The 20444-nt window shown below is 33.0% G+C and overlaps 1 protein-coding gene and 1 long non-coding RNA gene across 2 annotated transcripts in view; both read left to right on the top strand.

The window, feature by feature from the left end:
* LOC129908972 (protein still life, isoform SIF type 1) overlaps nucleotides 1-20444 on the top strand; it is a 419398-nt gene that overhangs the window by 138728 nt on the left and 260226 nt on the right. The gene's annotated exons all lie outside the window — the stretch shown is intronic.
* Nucleotides 11783-14708, top strand: LOC129908977 (uncharacterized). Its single transcript, XR_008771381.1, has 3 exons — nucleotides 11783-13604; nucleotides 13780-14430; nucleotides 14539-14708. It is a non-coding gene; the product is annotated as an uncharacterized LOC129908977 (long non-coding RNA).

The following is a 20444-nucleotide window of genomic DNA, read 5'->3' as shown; positions in this document are numbered from 1 at the left end:
AAAATCATGATAAATTTTTACATTCTTGGTACTATTTTCTATCTCTTTGGCTTCCAATCAATTTAAAAATTTAATTTGGATGTAACATTTTTTAAATTAAAAAATTATAATAAACTGTTACATAACAACAACAACTGTCTTGTCTCAATAAAAAACAAAAAAATCCTCAAATATTACAAACACACAGAGAATAATGTTAATAAATTTCCCTTCTGATCATTTCCTTATAGCCCGTGACACGTGTCTTAAGAGAGTCATATTAATTTCATTGTATTATTTTTTTGTTCTCTCAAAATCTTTTATTTTTTTTTTTTTGTATTCTACTCTCTATCTCTGTAATAATATCCACATTCATTCCAATCTCCCGGGCATTAAAGTTTTTTTTTTCCTCCTCATCATTCTTCTCGCACAACAGAAATTTCCATTTCAATATTATTTTAAGCTCTTTATTACACTCGCTGTGTTGTTGTGTATGATTTCCCCTCTTTTGTGTGTGTCATATTCATTTTTATAACAGTTTTCAGTTATATTATAAAAAAAAAGCTTTTTATCTTGAAGGACCTTTTATATCGACTATATCCCTGTGTATAACCATACAAAAGCAATCCGCCTAACTAGTTACACAGAGACCTGACTCAATAAAACAACCACCAGCCAGCAGCAGCAGGATCAGAATTATAGTGGATTCTCTGAATACCAAGGACTTAAAAAAAAAACGTGTCGTCCTTAAAATAAAATAAAAAAAAACTTTTGTTACTACTGAGTTGTCTCCTTCTTTTGCCAATTTAATTAAGAAACCTTTTTTTTGTATTTTCTTTTAATTTAATTAAATTGCAAAAACTCAAGTAGAATAGAGACTAAAAGGAGATATAACCAAAAAGCGAGCATCATATACCAAAACGCAATGCATCAAAAGTACCTTACCATACTCTATCTGTATTTTTGTATGTGTGTGTGTATGTATGTATGTTGCTTGGGATACGTAATCCAATAAACATCCTTTTAATTAATATTGACGTCGTCGTATCGTCATCATCATCATCATCGTCGTTCTCGTTGTCGTCGTAGTTGTCCTTACTCTGGGGAATTGATAGAAAACCGCTCCTTGCAGATGAAAATTAAACAAAACAAAAAAAAAAAAAAACATTGAATATGCACCACATTCACGTACACTCTTGTAAAAAAAAAAACAAAAAAAAAAAAAAATCAAAAGCTTTGACCTACAAGGAGGCATCAGCAAAAAACAGCTTTCAGATATAAATTCAACCAAATGATGCTGTATGCTATATGCTCATATTACTACACAGACTTATCCTGGTTATATGTCATCTTTTTTTATGGGCCCGCGTACAAAAAAAAAAATCGCTACAAAAAAATCATAGAATTCTATTTTCTAAAAAAAACTAGGTGTGTTGGTAGGATTCAGAAAAAAAAAATAGTACTCATACACCCCCATGTCCCCATAGGACACAATAGAATAAGGAGCTTTCACTGCATTGATGGCATGTTGAATATCCTGACTTCCGCTTCTGAGTTCTAACTGTTGTTTTCTATGTCTCAGTTTTTTTTTTTTTTTGTTATTTTTCTAAATTTTTTGTGTTTTTATTTTTATATGTCAAATGCATATGCATTGCGTTTGCAAAATACACACACAAACAGATGTACAGTTATTTTGCATTTGCAAAGCAGTACAAAAAAAAAAAAGGACATGGCTTCCGGCCGTCATCAACAACTCAAAAACTTTCAACAAAGAGCGGGAAAAATTTGAGAGAGAAAAAAAAAAAAGCTAAATAGAATAGAGAGGAAGAGAGAAAGAGAAAGAGAGAAAGGGTGGATATAAACTGAGAATTGGCAAATAATTGGTGAGCTCTATATTGAAGCTTTTCTCTGTTGACGTCATAGTAATCATTGTCGTCGACATTTCGCCTTCAATTTCTCTGGAAATTGCTGTGCAAATACTTTGCCATCTCATCACCATCATCATTGCGGTGGTGGTACAAGATGAAATATTAAGATGGAGTTAAAAATGATTATCCTTGGGCCAGAAAAAAAAAACAAATCAAATATTGTACGACGACGACGACAACATGGAGAAGGAAGCCTTCATAATAAACACGTCTGTCGTTGATTTGTTCGGTTTGTATATTCGACTCATTGTTATGACGCGGTAAGGATGGTATTTCATTTTTATGTCCTTTTTTTTTCTCTCTCCTTACTCGTTGGCCCCAATTTGTTGCTCAAATAGTTTGATAAGGGGCGGTGGCGGCATAGCTTAGAAAAAAAAAAAAAACAAACTAACTACGTATTCAAGCGGCCACTCTGCAGCAGCAGCAGCATCCTAATTTCGCTAAGAGCAACGGCATAGCATAAAAAAATACTCCAATATCCTTTTCATCCCCCCACCCCACTTCAGTCACTCACTCCTATATCGACGACAACAGGAGCATAGAAGAAAAAGAAGAAAAAAAAACACTCTGTACTCTCCACAATATGGCATTAACATTTTGATTGATTATATAACTTTATTTTTCCTCTGCTTTTTCTGGGGGTGGTTCTTTGGGGGTGGATAGGATATATTGGGGTTGGATGGTTGAGCCTACCCAAGGTCAATCCATACACAGAATTCCATGTTTGTATGTTATGTTATGTTATGTTTTTTCTGTTTTTTTTTTTTTAGGTTTTAATTAAAGAGAGAAGTATAGGAAAATACCGAAAAAATAGGAATAAGGACTAAAAGGGACAGCACAAAAAAAATCGTATTTATTCTTTTTGGATCAATTTTTTTTTGTTTTTGTATTTTTTTTTGCTATTTGTCCCTTACTAATTATAATCACATGGACAAGAGCAATGATTGAGTAGTTGTTATGTAGTAAGTGACTGACACTGCCGCACCCTTTTCATGGAAGAACAACAACAAAAAAAAAAAAGGAAGAAATAAAATGAGTTATTTATTTTTTTTTGTTCGTTGCGTGTTAGTTCGATGGATGGTTTCCGGCGGCGCTCATCTGTCAGTCAAGTCAGTCAAAAAACTGAGTCGATGAAGCCAAAACCAGTCGAACCCCCCTTCTACCCCTCTCCTTCATTCAACATACTTATATATATATGAATTATATCAGAGAAGAGTCCTTTTCAAGAATAACTGGAGCAGAAATGTATATTGAGTTGTTTTGTGGAATGTTATGATGAAATGAAGGTTTTTCACGGAGGGGGCGGGGGTGTGTGTGTGTGCCTGGCGCGGATGTTGGTACTAGAACTAGTAGACAGCATAGAGTATAGAGCATCTCATCATCAGGATAACAAATCAATTTGTTGTTGCGGCGCAGGGAAACTTTATAAAAGAGGAATATCTAGGAACAAGAATTTTTCAAATGATTGAGCCTTCGGTAATAAAAGTTTTTGCGTCTAAATAATATTGCTACTATATTCTGATACTGGTACAATATTGCTGATTTTGATGATGATGATTGTTATTTGAAGTGTGTTTTGTCCTTATTGTTGTTATCTTTCTCTTCTTTACCAAAAAAAAGGACGTTTTTAAGTGCTTTGATGCAGGTTGGTAGATATAAGTTTTCCCTTAAAGGGACACTATAGGTACCCGCAAAAATAATTGGTCAATTCAATTAAATTTTTGATGAAAATTTTCAATAAGATGTTATCTATCCTTTTTGTCCTTTTAGAGTAGGTAAACTAAAACCCTTTAAAGTTAGACAAAAATTGTAACTTGAGATATCTTTCAAAATTTTAATGATAGATTTGAAACAATAATTTTTGGGTTTGAAAAATTTTAAATTATCTTTGTGTAAGATAATATTTTGTATATAGTGAAATAGTTTTATGGTCAAAAATTCAAGCAACAAAAACAACAACAATATTGATGTGTCTTCTTTGTTAATTTTCTTCTACCTACACATACCTTCTACTTTTGTGATATCGTATGTCCGATATTCATTGAGATTTAATCAATGTCTTTTCACTTCATTGAGGCGTATATTTATTTATATAAGCCAAAAAAGGATATATACCTATATTTGTATGGGTTTCTATAGTTACATACATATGCGTTGTGATGGGATATTTAATCAATTTTGCACAAGATTTTATTTGAGAAGAATTGCAAAGAGACGAGGTTGAAGTAAAGCTTTTAATCAATTCAATATTAAGATGGTTTTCGTTGTGACGTTAATTGTTTCATCACATATTTGAGTATTCCTTTTTGTTTTTGTGTCTTATTACTCAGAACAAACTGATTTATTGAAATTTGATTGAGTTTGTCAGAGAACTGAAAGGTTTGTGGAAGATAATAAAATGTTAGTTATTTTTGAAATTGTGTTGCAAATTATGAATTAAAAAAACGTTTTTGACTTTTGCCTCTAGAAGGTGACATACCTATTTGATTTTATGTGATGCCTTATAGCCAATGACCAGAGAGCAAGCAAGACGCTTCCTCTGATACCTAATTTATCAAATTGCGATAAGGAATTTTGGAAATATGATGTCACAGATGAACATAAGTACATTCAAATACAAAACATCTAGTTTGGCTTTCTCTTATTCAGTCTAAAATTAACTTTATTTTGAAAGGAATTAAATATTTTACTGTCAGTTGGAATATTTTACATCAGTTTATCAATGTATAAAAATTAATAGGTATTTTTAGTTTTCGAACTAGGTCGGTTTTAGTTACGAAAATTTGTTTGACTTTTTCAGTCTAATAAACAACAAAAAAGTTCTTTAACAAGATCTTAGAATCTTTGTTCTCAAAAAGTAGTTTCTATTATCATAGTTTGTTCTTTTAACTTTTCCTGATTCCCTTACAATGTACCAAGAACCATCATTTTTACTAACTTCAAAGTAGTACTCATCATAGGACATGTCGTCCCATCAGAGATAAATTCATAAAATGAAACATTTCACTGAAAATATAAACATAATAAATAAAAAACAAATCAAAAACCATCAAGAAGCGTTCCTTCCCAAAAGCAGAACAATTAAATTTGTTCCAAACGAAACTTGTGATGAGTTTTCCTAAGATGGAAATTTGAATTTGGTCTACTTTTGTGAATTTTACCTAGAAATTAGTTTTTCGGCAATATCAGTTAAATTCACTTGAAAACCAAATTATTTGTGATGATAATAAACTTCAAAAGAAATTCAAGCACCAGTTTCCAAAATTCTTAGGGTTCAAGTTGTTAGAATTTTTTGAACTTTTTAAATAGAAATTTAGTAAATGTAATTATTGTAGGTATACAAAAAACAACAAAAAAAAAAAACAACAAAAAAATCGTTTTTCAAAATAATAAAATAGTATCTGAAATCAAATTGCCCTCCAAAGCAAGTATGCAATTTCATTTGATTTATAAAGATATATTTTTAGAAAAAAAATTCAAAATCGTTAGAGCCATTTTTTTAAAATCTATTTTTTTTAAATATTTTTTTGGAAAAAAAGTTTTAAAATAAAATTGGTATGCTATTTTGTAGAAATCACTAATTGACACCTAAAACCAAAATTTAAAAAAAAATTCGATGCCCCGTTTTCGAAAATTTGATTTTTCAAAAAAAAAAAAAATCAATTTTTTTTTTTAAATCCAAAAATGAATTTTTTCAAAATTTTGGCTTATATTAAAATTATATAAATGCTTTTTAACAAAAAGTTTCGTTGAAATCGAACAAATAATTTCGGATCAAATCGGATTTAAAAAAAAAGTTCTTTTTTTTTCCCAAAATCGTTTTTGAGCAAATTTGACTTTATTAAAATCGATATATGGCAGGTACCTACCTTTATTTTTGGTCCAAAAAAAATTAGTTTCAAAAACTCTTCTGGAGAGTCGCCAAGAAACTTTAGGGCTGTAGCTTATATGAAAGTTATTTTCTAAGACAACTGTTAAGCAAAATGCTTCGTATAAACAAAATGATTTTTATTTTTTTTGTATTATTCTTCAATTTTTACATAAGCTCTGAAATGCAGTAATTTTGCCATGCAGTCATTTTAATCTTTGCTTATTGGATATTTTTTAATCCGGGTTAATACTGCTAAAGAGGTTTTTCAGCTTCAAGGATAACAAATGTACGTACATTGACTAATATTTATTGGTGTTTTTTTCTACATTATTGTACTTTTAGTCAGTAAATGTGCATTTTTTAAATTATTTAAAATTTTCTGACCCATTTTCCAAACGATATTATTGGGCTGCTTTAGATGACATTGACACTCTTAAAGTCATTTCTCAAAATAAATATTTTCGCTGTCGCATTATTTACTGTCGTATTTTTTACCACTCATGTCGATAATCATTTATTTAAGTGAATTAATCTGTCCAGTAATATCCTTAACAAAATAAAAAAAAAAAAACATAAAAATAAAATATCAAAAGTCTGAAATATATTTATGTATTTTAAAAGTATTTAACATAATGTTGCTTATTAAGTTAAAACATAAAAAAAAAATAAAAATTATAAAATACAAAATGTCACACTTAATTATTCCAAAAATAAATACAAGCTTGTATACATTAATTTTCATTTATGTACACATAATTCAAAATTAACAGCCATTTGGTGTGCAATGATGAGGTTCTGTTGATGGGTTTGGCTGAAATAAAAAAAAAAAAAATGTTGATCCTGGTAATGGTATGATGTTGGTGGTGGTAGTTGGAAGGAAAATTTTATAAAACCAGCAGAGAATAAAACAGCCAGCACCACCTTTTCGACGTCATTCCCGCCATTGAAATTCGATGAAAGCTTAAGTTCAATGAAAGTGGTGAGATTTTGCTTTTTTTATTTCAATTTTCAGTTTTTTTTTTTTTTTTTTGTACTTTTTGTTGTTTTTGGTTTTTGGTTAATGTTGGATTATGTGCTTGAGCAGAAAATGTAGAGCAGTTATGACGTATTTACAAGATTTTTCTATTTTTTTTTTTTTTTATTTGTAGAGGGGAATTTAAGTGGATTTTACATTTCTGATGAGAGTTGTGCTGATGCTCTTGAATTTGTTTTTTGAAATGATAAAATTGAAATGCAAAAATCATATTCCAAGTGGAATTGTAAATATTCTTTAATTTTTTTTTTTTGTTTTTTTTTTTTTTTTAAGTTAAATAAATTTCAATTTTTTTATTTGTGTTTTAGGTATACATAGGTAATCGTAGCTATTCAAATATCTTAAGATGAATAAAAGTTAAGGGTTCATAGAAATTGAGGACAATTTTGGAATTCCATCTGATTCACGTGATTAAAACTTTTAACAAGCTATTTACCTTTATTCAGGTCCTTTAATTAAAACTGTTTGATTATTTTAAAATATATCCAAAAGAATTATGATTTTTAAAAATTAATTCAAATTCAAAACTACGAGTATTTGCATAAAATTTCGGATTTTCCTATTCAAATTAAAAAAGTGAACTTAAATATTGATACAAATCAAGCTCAAAAATATATTTTTTTGTATCAAATTTAATTTATTTAATTTATTTATGGACAAACTCTGTGAATTAAAATGTTCTATTTTTGATTAAAAAAAAAAACACAGATCCAAATTTGGGAAACTCAATTTTTGTACAACCCGGAAATTAGAATTTTCGTCGAAAATGTATACTAGGTACAGGCCAAAAACGAAACACTAAAGAGATTAAGTATAAAAGTTTTGTGATAATGTCGTTCAAAAATTGTTAAAATTTGGACTTTTGTATTGTTCGGAAAAAAAAAAAATCGGTATATAGAAATATGAAAATCTGTAAAATTGTGAAAATTGTTCTTAATGAACTAACAACATTCTGTATTGCAAATTTTGTAAATTCTGCTTTTAAAGATTCTATAGATTTATAATTCTGCTTTATAAAATTCTGTGTTAAGGTAATAAAAGAAGAATCTTAAAAATTTCGGAAAACAGAAATATGGATTTCCAGAAGTTTTAAATACAAAAATTTGAATTTACAGAAGTTTCAAATAAAGAGTTATGGTATACAAAATTTGGAAAACCGAATTTTGGCACTTTCAGAATTATGACTCAAACCTTTTGATTAATGGATATGAGCTTTGATAGATTTAATTTCTGAAACCATACAACAATTTGGACAATACGTTCGAAATTGTCAAACGGTATATTGGATTGAAGATGAAAAGTTTCTCTTGCTAAATTTTGAAATTTTTCATTGGTAACACCCAAAAATAGCCCATGTACATAATTAAAAAGGGAATAATATTAACAAGGTATGGAGGGAGTAGGGAGGTGAATAGAAAAGGCTAAAATTTCCTTGTTTTCAAAATCCAAAAGTTTTCTCAGAATTTTTGATAGTAAGTTTCTTAAAAGTTACACAATCAGAATGTTTCCTCTCCGCAATAAAAATAGTGTCCACTCCCTGAAAACCTTCTCTTTCATGGAAACAGTGAGTGTGAATTATAAAAGGCAAACTTTAAAATTATCAGAAAAATAACATATTCAAAAGAATTTAGCCAGATTTTTGAAAATGCCCTAAATTTTTAAATAATCACCTTACTAAAATCAGCATTAACTTGGTCATAAATGCGAATTTTTTCATGAACCCTCTCAGGGAATTCCCGTAGTTTGGAAAGTAAAATGTTTAATTAAAGTTAATGAACAGAACTTAAATATGGTTGCCCCCTATTTTAAGTTTATTTAGGTAATTTTGATCCACTTTACTTCTATGATCAACGCCATAAGAACAAACAAACAAATGTACCAAAGGAATTATAATGCAAACACTTTTTATTCCTTTAACATCCATAAATATCTATCAAATTAAAGGTTCTATAATGTATACGATTCAACAATTTTCATATTATGTTGCAGTTCCAAGTTGTTTATTGAAAAACGTGTATAGATTCCCTTTTCTTGGGAAAGATACCTGAACTGACTAATTCAGTAAAGTTTATTTTTTTAAACACGAGAATACCCTCAAGGACGACTCCCTGTATAAGCTCTAAGCAGTTCCTGAAATACATCCTGCCATAACGCATTCCATATAAAAATTCTCAACAAACTTGTATTCCATGCAAATGTTTTCTAACTGATTTTACTTTTTTTGCCACATTTTACACAGGAGCTAACAAATTCCCTATAATTTTAATTATGCTTGAAAAAATTAAAATAAATTCCCATCAAACATACCTTCGAGGAACAAATTTAATACTTTCGGTCGGTTTTTTTTTAGAAAAGTAAAAACTATTATTAAACATTATCTCCACGTGTCCTTCTAGAATTTCGACCGAATTAATACCCCTTCTCCAACTCACCTCCTCAAAAAGAGTAAAAAAAAAGCTGACAAAAAAAAATTAATTTAAAAAAAAAAAGTAAAAAATTATTCAAGCTGCCAAAACGTTTTTCGATGTCGAAAAGGATAACCCAATTACAAAGTTTTTGATTCAATATGCAGGATACTGTAAGTACCAGCACACATTCGTCGTTCGATGCGATGTTACTCGTACTATCCCACTGATGCATATTATACATTTCACATCAGAACTCAGAAGAGGGACTGTGTGCGTGTAAAATATATTTTCATTTCCATACTACAGTTGTGTTTGGATGTGTGTATGGTTGGTATATGAATGGAGAGTGTCCTTAGGGTGGCAGTGGCAAAGCATCATCATAAGGAAGGATATGGAACTGTGGAAAATTTGTTGACTGTTGGCATCAGCAGGAAGTAGAATCATATCCTTGTTGATGATTTTTTTTTTATTTTTTTTACAATTTTCTGAAGATTTTCTTGTATTTTTTTGTTTTAACTTTGTTGGAGGTCGTCGTCAAAAAAAAAAAAAAATACGTCAAACATACTCAACTCATATATAAATTTATATAGAAGGGAGTAATGTGTATATTGAGAGTAGGTACGTAGGACAACGACAACTACTAAAATGGGAAATGCGATATATTGAAATTTATCAGCAAAATTGAGGGATGTGACCTGGGGAGCTTTTGAATTTCATTAATTCGGTGTGTTATTCGTGTGGACCTGAAACCTGAAAACTGGAAAAACTGCTGCAAAAAAAAAAAAACCAGAAGTTATATGCATGTTGTATAGTTGTTTTTGTTTTTTTTTTTTTATATTACAGAGTGGCACAACATATTTATGTGCATATTTAAAAAAAAAGCTAGAAAGGAGATTTATTCAGATGCAAATTTTTGAAAAAAAAAAAATATTATTTTGTTCAATTGAAAAAGAGTTGATTTTTTCAAGTGAAACAAATAATTTCGTTGTTGTTTTTACGGTTTGTTTATGTAGTTTTTGTATTTTTTGTATTCTACTGGAAACGGATAATTAATTCATGTTTCAAAAACTGTGATTTGTAATCTCTTTTTCTTTATATGCAATTAAATAATTGTTTGACCTTCAATATTTTATTTCGGAATATTTTTTTTTTTTCATTTTTCCGCTTGATTATACTTGAGCGGAAATTTTTAATACTCGGTTGCATTTTTTTTAAGTCAGCTAAAATTCTAAATTCTAGTTAACTTTGTTGGAACTTTAAAAATTTCAGCCAAAATTTCGTAAACTTTGTTAAAGTTCAAAGGAAATTGATTAATTTTAACTGAAATACGTTTACTTTAGTGAAAACTGTTAAAAAAATCAGTGGAATTTATACAATTTCTACTGAAACTTTGAATCTTAACTAAAACTGGTGAATCTCAGAGGAAACAAGATAAATTAATAAAAATTCTTAAAATTCAGTTCAAACTGAAATTTCCGCTAAATACCTATGCTAAATATCAGCGACAGCGGTAAAATTCAGATTAATATCGTTTCCTTCAAAGTGTTTCATTTTCGAATGAATTGCTTTTTCAGTACCTATTTCACTGACGAATTGTTTACAAAACTGCCAAATGGATTCATGTAGCTTGTCAAACAGGAGCGGAATATTCATATTGAATTTATGTTAATAAAAAAAAAGTAAATTGGTCGACCATCTGTTCAAAGCAGAATTTCAAAATTGATCTATGTTTTTGAAAAATTATATCATGAAAAGTACTAAGAAAAGTAACCTTATTCACAAAAAATCATTGCCGCAAAAGGCATTTATATATTTCAGAGAAAAATAGCGGAAAATAAAATCGTGCTTACGTGAATTTCAAGCTAATGAACAAAACTTCAATTTGATGGAAGTAGGTTTTCAAAACTACTATCTTATTTTGGAGAAATAGACTCACGAAAAGTATTTAAAAGTACTTTTTTCACCTTTTTTAAGATGATTCCTGTAGCTTGGAAAACAATAGTGGAAAATCAAAATTCAATTTAGATGACTTATAGTCGAGCCAGATTTTCAAAATTCCGCTCTATTTTTTGAAAAAAAAAATAAACTCTTCAAAAGTATAAGAAAAAAGTGATTATCTTAAGCTGTTTAAGGGATTCCTTTAGTTTAGCAAATAGAAATGGAAAATATTTACTACGCTGATGTGGATTTTTAGATGATAAACAGGCATTTAATTTAGCTGAGACAGATCTTAAAAATTGCTTTTTTTATTTTTGAATAAACATGTCATAAAAAATATTGAAAAAAAATTACCTTTTTCACAAATATTCTTCAAGCTTTTTAGGGTTTCCTATTTTTCAGAAAATATAAAACAAAAAAGGTTTGTTTTTATGTGAATTCGAAGTTAATAAATAGATCTTCAATCCCAAAAACCGTGTCAAGGAATTCCTGTAGAGTAGAAGACAGAAGTCAAATTTAAACATTAAATATATAAGAATATAAAGGTAAATTACTGGGTTTCAACCTGTCTGAGAAACATTTTGAATATTTTTTTTTTGTTTGAAATTTATCAATGTTTTGGGAATGTTTCACATTCGAGTTAAAAAACCATAATGCTCTTGAATTGTTATCGATATAATTTGTGTCAATTTTTTTCACATCAAACTTAAAAAAAAAAAATCAAACTTTTCCTCACCACTGTTAAAAGTTTTCTGCGCACATGATGTGTATAAATTTGGGCTAGGTATAGGCCAACAATTTTTACATTCGCCTTGGTCCATAATAATGTTAACTTTAAAGCTTAATTAAGAGATTCATACATTCCACTAACTCACTTAAACAAACAGAAGTAACAAAAACAACAACAATAAAAAAAAAAACATTACACTCAACAAAAAAAAAAGTATAGGTACATAATATGCAATAAAAGAGCGAAAGTTGTTATATATACAAAAAAAAATTCCCCTCTCTCTGAATATGTCTCTCTTTCATCTCTCTCTAAATAAAATGGAGAAAGCACAAGAATTCACTTTCATTTTTGCCATTTTGTTACAATTACACATACATACATAAAAAAAAAAAACACTTTACCTACTTTATTCTATAAAAGGACCTCGTCTCTTTATCCTTGCTCTCCTCAAACTAAACATATGGAAAAGTTAAAAATTGAGCTTTTTTTTTTATTATTCTTGGTTGTAGAACAGTTTCAAACTAAGCTTATGTAAGTTTAGTATACTATTGCGCATGATGTCGATAAGGTAGTTCAATATGGAAAAGCTTAAATTATGTAAAAAAAAAAAAAATATATATTCTCTTTCTTTTTCTAATTTTTTGGTTTTCTCATCTCGTTGTTGTGTCCTAGAATTACTACTTGAAAATGAATACTTAAAGTGTTATACCTACACTTTATGAGATATGGGTGGGATCCTTTAGAATAGAACAACACTATATTATTTACAGTTCTGTACTTTTCCAACACAAAATATTGATGCTTTTTTGAGCTTTTCTTCATATTATAAAGAAGATGTCCTCTCTCTCTCTCTCTGGTTTTTTTTGAAAATGGACGATTTTAATAATATCATTGCCAGAGTGCCTCAGTCATATCGAGAACGTCGTCGGGCGATGTGTGCGTCAATTGGAATTATCCCGTGAATCGCGCCACACACATAGAAAAAAATAAAATATAAGAAGAATAGAAAAAAAATAATAGAAAACAAAACAACAACAAATAAGAAAAAAAAATTATCATTGTGTATAGAGGTTTTTTTTTATCATCTACTTCGTCCTTTTTTGTTGTATATTCATTTCCCTTTGAGTTGTTGGTGGAGTGTCCTTAAAAAAAAAAAAAATCAAACTAAAATTAAATTCGCAATAACATTTCACATCGAGAGAGATATTTCCAGGATACAGATTTCCCTTTAATTTCGTCCTTATTTTTTTTTTTTTTCATCTCAAATTCAGAGAGTTTTTTTTTTTCAACGACTCAACACAAAAATAAAAAAAAGGAAAAAAATAATAGAAATTGTTGATTTGATTCGTCCTTGTTGGATGTTTTTTTTTTTTTTATTTTTTTTTTTTTGTATTTCTTGTCTTCTATTTGTTTGTTCGTTGTGTTCTTGTGCGAATTTGATCTTATTACGACGCTCCTCTTGTGAATGTCCTTCACCGCCCGAAACGAAACGAACCGAATATACCGAACTGTGTGACGTCTTCCGCAAAAACGTTGTTATTATATTTATCGGTGTTTTCCTCTCTTTTTCTGATATTCCGGGGTGCTGCCGTGTTTCCGTTGACGTTACTACACTGCTTCCTCTTGCTTTTCTCGTCCTCTCGTCCTGACTCCTTGCTCGCGCTTTATTGAACATAATATGCACTAGATAGATGCATTAAATCCACCATAGCCAAGAGTACTCTCTCTTAGTCCCTTTGCATTGCCATATATAAATTTCCTACAGGATAACGTTTCGTTTTATTTCCTTCGAAATTTATTGTGCGCTGATTTTGAAATATTTTTTTTTTTATTATTATTCATCTTTTTCTTTTATTTTGTTATATATTTCATTTATTGTGTATGCTCTTTAGAAAAATGTGTTTGTGTGCATTTACAAAGGATATCACAGTGAAATAATAAAAATACAAAAAAAATACCAAGAAGGCAAAATAAAAAAAAAAAAAAAAAAAATTTGAAAACAAGTAGCAAAATCCTTTTCGCTCTTAGCCATCATACACACACTATAGTCAGAGAGCCAAGCCAAGCTAACAACAAGCAGAGCATCGCATCGCATCAGCAGAGCACCAAACAGCACTATTGCACACTATAGTAGAGCAGCACTAGCTTCACTGCAAAAAGAATAAATATGTGTTAAAAGCGCACTTAAATCAACATCCTTTCCCAGTTATAGTATATATTCGACATACAAACAGGCATATAATACTACGAAAAAACCCCCCCATCCCCCCATATATATCTACCGACTACCGCCCCCGCCCGCTTGCTCCTAGAACAAAAAAAAAAAATAGAAAAAAAAAAACTCAGCCCGCCATATTCTGCATTCTTCAACACAAAAAAAAAAAAAACCCTCTCGAGCTCTCCTCCCCCCCAACAAAACCCGACTATCCGACCATCTCCGACCACCCGCCATTACCACACCGCTACTACCACCGCCGCCCGTCGCCGCGCCACTCGCCGCAACCTGACACACTAAGGATATACGATACAAAACATAAACATATGTAAAGAAAAAAAAAAAAAAAAAAAAAAACACGAATCATGGTGCTGTGTTGTGTGTTTCTTTTTTTCGCCTCGTGTTTTAGTGTTTTTTTGTTTTTCTTCTTTTTTAGGTGAAAAAGCAAATATGATGATGGTAGAAAGTTAAGTAAAAATAATATTGGCACGTGCACCTTCTTTTCCTATATTGGAAAATAATCCTTCACAACAACCAAAACCATATAAGCGAGAGAGAGAGTGTGTGAGCAAAAAAAAAAAAAAAAAAAAAAAAAATATGAAATAAGGACGACAATGACGACGATGTCGACAACGACAACAACGTAAAGTGGAGAGAAAATATCCTTGTTACCTGTTTTTTCTTCTATGTTGCGTTGCAAATTAATCTTTGGTTTTTTGTTACAAAAATTTCTTCGACCCGTTTTTGTCACATCTTCTTCTTCCACTTTGTTGTTTGGTTAAAAGAGAGTGCGTGTAAAAAAAAAAAAATAATGTAAAAAAGAGCTTTATTTTTAATTAAAAAATAATAAATTATATATATATAAATATTATCTACATAAATAGTGAAATTTTAAAAAAATTATTATTCGTTTAAACTAAACAAAAAAAAAACTTATTAGTATGGTGTAAAAAAGGAAAACACATTAAAATGGACAGAATTGAGAGCACACGTGTGATTTGATTGTAAATACAAAAAAAAAAAAAATATTATTTAAAAAAAAAAATTTTTTTTTTGTTCTTAAAAAAAAAAAAAAAAAAAATTTAAACATGATTTTCTACAACCGCCGAGTTGGAAAATTCACAATGAAACACAGTTTAGGTTAACAAAACGTAAATTTAGTCGCCGCATATAAGGAGCTGAGGATATAAAATCTTTTCGTGTAAATTAAAAACATCGAATCGAAATCGGCTCTTCTATCTTTTAGTCTTAAAAAAAAATTATTCTTAAACTTAAATTTAAAATCAAAACTCTATTTAGTATTTAAAATTAAAAAACAAAAAAATTGTGATATAAAAAAAAATTTTTTTCTAAAAAAAAAAATATAAAAAAAAAAAAATTTTTTTTTTCTTAAAAAAAAAAATAAAAAAAAATTTTAAATCAAATGCAAATAATTGTGGAATGTATGAGTGGATATTGCATCCTGAGTCAAGGATAGCTTCTTCTTTTCAAATCATCATCAACTCATCGTTAGTTGTTGTTGTTGTAGTAGCAGTTTGTTGTATTCGCCGTATTCGCCGTCACGAGGAGCAACAACTTCTTTGGACAAATAAAACCCGAAGAAAATTATTTCCATTATTGGAGTTTGCAATTAGCAGCAGCGATATTGGTGGTAGCTCATTCTGGCCGCCTCACAAAAGAGCAGTGAGGGCAGTAGTGAAAATAATAATTCTTCCGTTAGCGGCACTGGTGATAAGAAGACCTTCTCGTTGCATTGCTGTTGCGTGATAGTCGATATAACGCCAGTTTCTCAGGGGAGGAATTATTTGACATCGGCAACAACGGCCTCGGGAAGGGATGTAGCCGCCGGGGGTGGGGGTGGTGGCACCACCGGCAGCGGCGGCGGGGGCGGGGGTGTAAGTGGATTAGCAAGCAGTTTGTTTCGTTTTGGCAGCAGCAAGCGTGGCGTATGCATATGCAATGCTCAGTGTCGATTGCAATCGCTTGGCGAAGGCCCATTGGGACCGACCATCAAAACCCATCATGGGTCCTTGGATCGACTGTTGCAACAGCAACCAGTGGAAGCTGCAGCTGCGGCATTGCCTCCAAAGCCATTAAGTGCGTTAACTGGGCGAAAAGGTGGTGATTCGGATGATGGCGATGATGAGAAGGAAGAACCTGCTCCAGCTGTCCCGGCAAAGCCAGCTCTCGTTCGAACGGCGAGTCATGCCAAACAGGAGTTCGATCGGGGTGTGGAAGTGGAAAAGTTCTACCATCAGATAAATGGGGATATATTTGAGATAACGCGCAGAGTGCGAGCCCGGGATGAGGAAACAATGGAGCAGAAATGCATCAAGCGAAAAGGTTCGGTGCGACTGCCACCGCCACATCAGCATGTTCATCCGCCGCATGCTCATCACACACACGCCCACCCTCCTTTGTCGCAGCAGCAGCAGCAGCAGCCACTGCCTCCTCCACCAGTGCCTCATCACAAGCATATCGAAGATAAATCGCCGCAACTGCCACCGCCACAGCTGCCGCCGCGTCGGCAAAAGAGTGCCGAAGAAGATTCGGGCATTTCGCGAAAGCCGCCAGCTGTGGCGCCACATGAATCCGAATGGTTTGATCGCAAGGCCCAACAGAGGCACTCGGCGCGTTCGGCTGAGAGTGGACCTGTTCGGGAAGAAACCATCGAGTGGTTGGATCGCCAACAGCCACCAACCCGAACCTCGTCCGGTCCCAGCGAATTAACAACAACTGTGATGAAAGACGAAGTGCCAGAGTGGTTGTTGGAGCACTTGCCACGAAAACGCAGCACCGTCGAACGTCAAGCGTCTGATCCGAAGCCAACAAGTGCCACATCGTATGCCAAGTCTCTCAAAGAAGAACTTACCGAATTGCTAAAGAAGCCTTTACAACGACAACACTCGGGACCCGGTGAATTTTCGCTGCTGAAGAGTGACATTGTCGAATGGCTGACGAAGCTTCAGACATCGAAATCCAAAGAGGAAACTGGTGCTATTCCTAAGAGCAGTATTCGGCATCACCGACGAAATGGTAGCGGGGGAGATGCCCCTCGGAGTCACTCGCATGAAGATGCATCAGCGACGCCAAAGAAGAGGCATTCACTCGGTCATTCGGATCGTGAGTTGGAGGATGAGATTATTTCGGCGGCAGATTGGACGCCATATCCGCTGAATAAGCTTCAGTCGATGGGAAAGCCACAACCGGAGCGCAAGCCATCACCGCCAAAGCATGTGGACCGTTCGCGTGAACGAAAGTTGCGACATTCGGCTAGTGAAGTGGTTGCACCGAATATCGAACGACTTTATGCCAAACCACACAAGGACCGATACCAGTACGTGCCAAAAGATCAGCAACCACCCCCGCCACCATTAAAGGAGGCAATGTTGACGTCCAAGCCACAATCGCAACCGCCACCACCACCACCCAAAGACCGCGAAGCAAAACGGGAACGTTCGCGTCGCCATCAGACCCAACGTTCAGCAACGGTGTCCGATATGACAGGCTCTCGCAGTACCGGTGCAACTGCCAAACGGAAATCATCGTCAGCGGAACGAGCTCCTCGAAGTCCTTCGCCACCTTGTACAGATCCTTCCTGCCCATTGCTGCCCATTTGCACCGACCCGAACTGCTGCTACAACGAATGGTATGACCACCATGCGGCGGCGGCGGCACCGGTTCGCCAGCAACCAGCATCCGTGTGTCCGCGCTCGTGTCGCGAGTGTCGGCCCCAGCGGGTGTGTCAAAATCAAAAGTGTATCAACGCCGCGAAATGCAACTCACTGCCACGATCTGCTGCGGATTTTCACCGCTTACGACACTCGTCGCATGATGCTACGACTACTACGACGGTGGCAACGGTCCATCATCAATACCGCTCAAACTCGCAACCAAACACACTGACTCGCGGTGACTCACGTGCCTCGCTACCACGAACGACCAGCAAAATGAAGAAACAAAATGGCGGCTCCGGTGGTGCTTTGAATGGCACCGGCGGTGGCGTTAATGGTGCTGGCGGTCATCATGGTGCTAAGCTGATGAAATCAGCATCGGCAGCATCGTTGAATTCGCGACGGAGACGTCATAAGACTGTGCATTTCGGTGAGAACCTTTTGCGGGAGGTGTGCCAAAATCGAAAATTAATAAAGCCACCATCGGCTGATACTCCGTCCGGTTCGGCTCCGATGCAATCGAACATCCAAATGTTGTATAATTTTGTTGAGGGTGTACTGAGTGCGTGGGTGGACGATGATGATGATCAGGTGCGTTCGGGTGCTGAGTCGGAACCTGAACACGGTGTACAGATGTTAATGAAGCCGATTCATCGGTGTAATCGGTTGAGATATCAAACAATACGGCGGGTGGTATCGGAGGCGGCACAGCTAAGGGGTACATTAAAATTGGGTAATTCACGTTATCGGCATAGACATTGGAGGAGTACGGCTAAGGAGTGTAATGAAGGATTTTTGAGAAAGGTGAGTGTTGGAAGTTTTTTTTTTTTTAGAAAATTTACTTGTTTCAAATAATGAGGATTAAAATTTTATTTTGGACTTCACATTCGTGAGGTTAGGTCGATTCAAAGATGTTTTTTTTTTTTTGTAAGAAATCAACTTCATTATTTTTTATAAAGGCAACCATAATTGAGTTTGAATTATGAACATTTTAACATTCGTGTAGTTCAGTTGAAAATTAAGTGTTTTTAGGCATTTTAACATTCTTGCAGTGCGGCTCGGAAAAAATATTTTTAAGGAACATCTTTAGAGTTGTTCCAAAAACTGCTTGTTTCTAGGGATAATTTAAGTTTTTTTTTAAGTTTTAGACTTTCAAGTCTTAAATTTTTGCACATTCGTGAAGTGCAGTTAAAAAAAATCTTTACTTTATTTTTTGTATGAGGTTTTCGAAATATATCACTTCAAGTATAATTCACTGAACGTGCGCTGAAGTTCTATGAAGTTTTTACCATATTTCAACTTCGGATATTTTCACATTCGTGTGGTTCGAATTTTCTTTACAAATTTCATTTGCCTAATGACTGCTAAAAATCTATTGGTGGTTGAGTTAGAATATGTACCACATTCGTGGAGTGCAGCTACAAAACAAATTGCCGAGTATTTAGTATGACTTTTTTGAAATATGTATGTCTCTGCAATAATTATACATTCATTGAGTTCTCAAATTCTATCAACTTCTATAACATTTTGACCCTAAAAGTTTTTACATTCGTGAAGTTCGGTTTAAATATTGTTTGCTTTTTGTCGTTGAGCGTGGCTTTAAGGTTTTTTTTTTTGACTATTTGAAAGGAAACTATTTAAGACGGTTTGGATTTTATAAAACTCTTGATAACTTTCTATCTCGAATATTTTTCACAATCTTTAGGCTTTTTTAATAGAAATTACTTTTTGATTTTTGTACAAGTATTTTGTAGGAAGTTTCTACTTGCTAATTACACCGGCACACAAAATAAAAAAAGTGTCATGTACCAGGAACCAGACCTATCTTTCTATATGTTTTCGGGCACGCTGAATCCGAATTTCAAGTCCGTTCGACCCTGTCACGTTCCAGTTTTGAGTAAAATGCAAAAAACTCAAAAAAATGAAGTTTTTTGTCTTTTTTGGGGTCTTTTTTACATTTTTCTCAAAACTGGAGGATGACCGGGCAAAACGGACTTAAAATTCGGATTCAGCGGGTCCGAAAACATATAGAAAGATGGGTCTTGTTCCTGGTACATACAACTTTTTTTTTGGTGTGCTGGCACTGTCGCGAAATTTCGCTTTCATCTCCGGCACACAAAAAAAAAAGATCCATGTACCAGGAACCGGACATATCTTTCTATATGTTTTTCGACCCGCTGAATTCGAATTTCAAGACCGTTTTGCCCGAACACCCTTCAGTTTTCTGAAAAATGCAAAAAACTCCAAAAAAGTCATAAAAATCCAAACAAAATGCAGTCACAGCTCAAAACTGGAGGGTGACCGGGCCAAACGGACTTGAAATTCGGATTCAGCGTGCCCAAAAATATAGAAAGATAGGTCTGGTTCCTGGTACATGACACTTAAAACTTAACATTTTATATATTGGTGTAAAGTTTAAAATTTGAAGCTTTCTTATGTAGGTACATACGTGAAGTTCGGCATGTAAGAAATATCTTTTGCATTTTTATTTAAACCTGTAGATTACTGCTTACATAATGAGGGCTAAGTATCTATGAATGGTTGATGTTGTATTTTTCACATTCGTGAAGTGCGGCATAAAAAAAAGGTTCTTTCAAGTTTTACATAACTATGTTTTGGAAAAATATTTTCTCACAAAATTATTTTTTAATACGGATTTTAAGTAAAT

Source organism: Episyrphus balteatus, chromosome 2 (assembly GCF_945859705.1).
Source record: "Episyrphus balteatus chromosome 2, idEpiBalt1.1, whole genome shotgun sequence".
NCBI classification, from domain to species: Eukaryota; Metazoa; Arthropoda; class Insecta; order Diptera; family Syrphidae; genus Episyrphus; species Episyrphus balteatus.
This window is presented reverse-complemented; position numbering and strand designations above follow the sequence as displayed.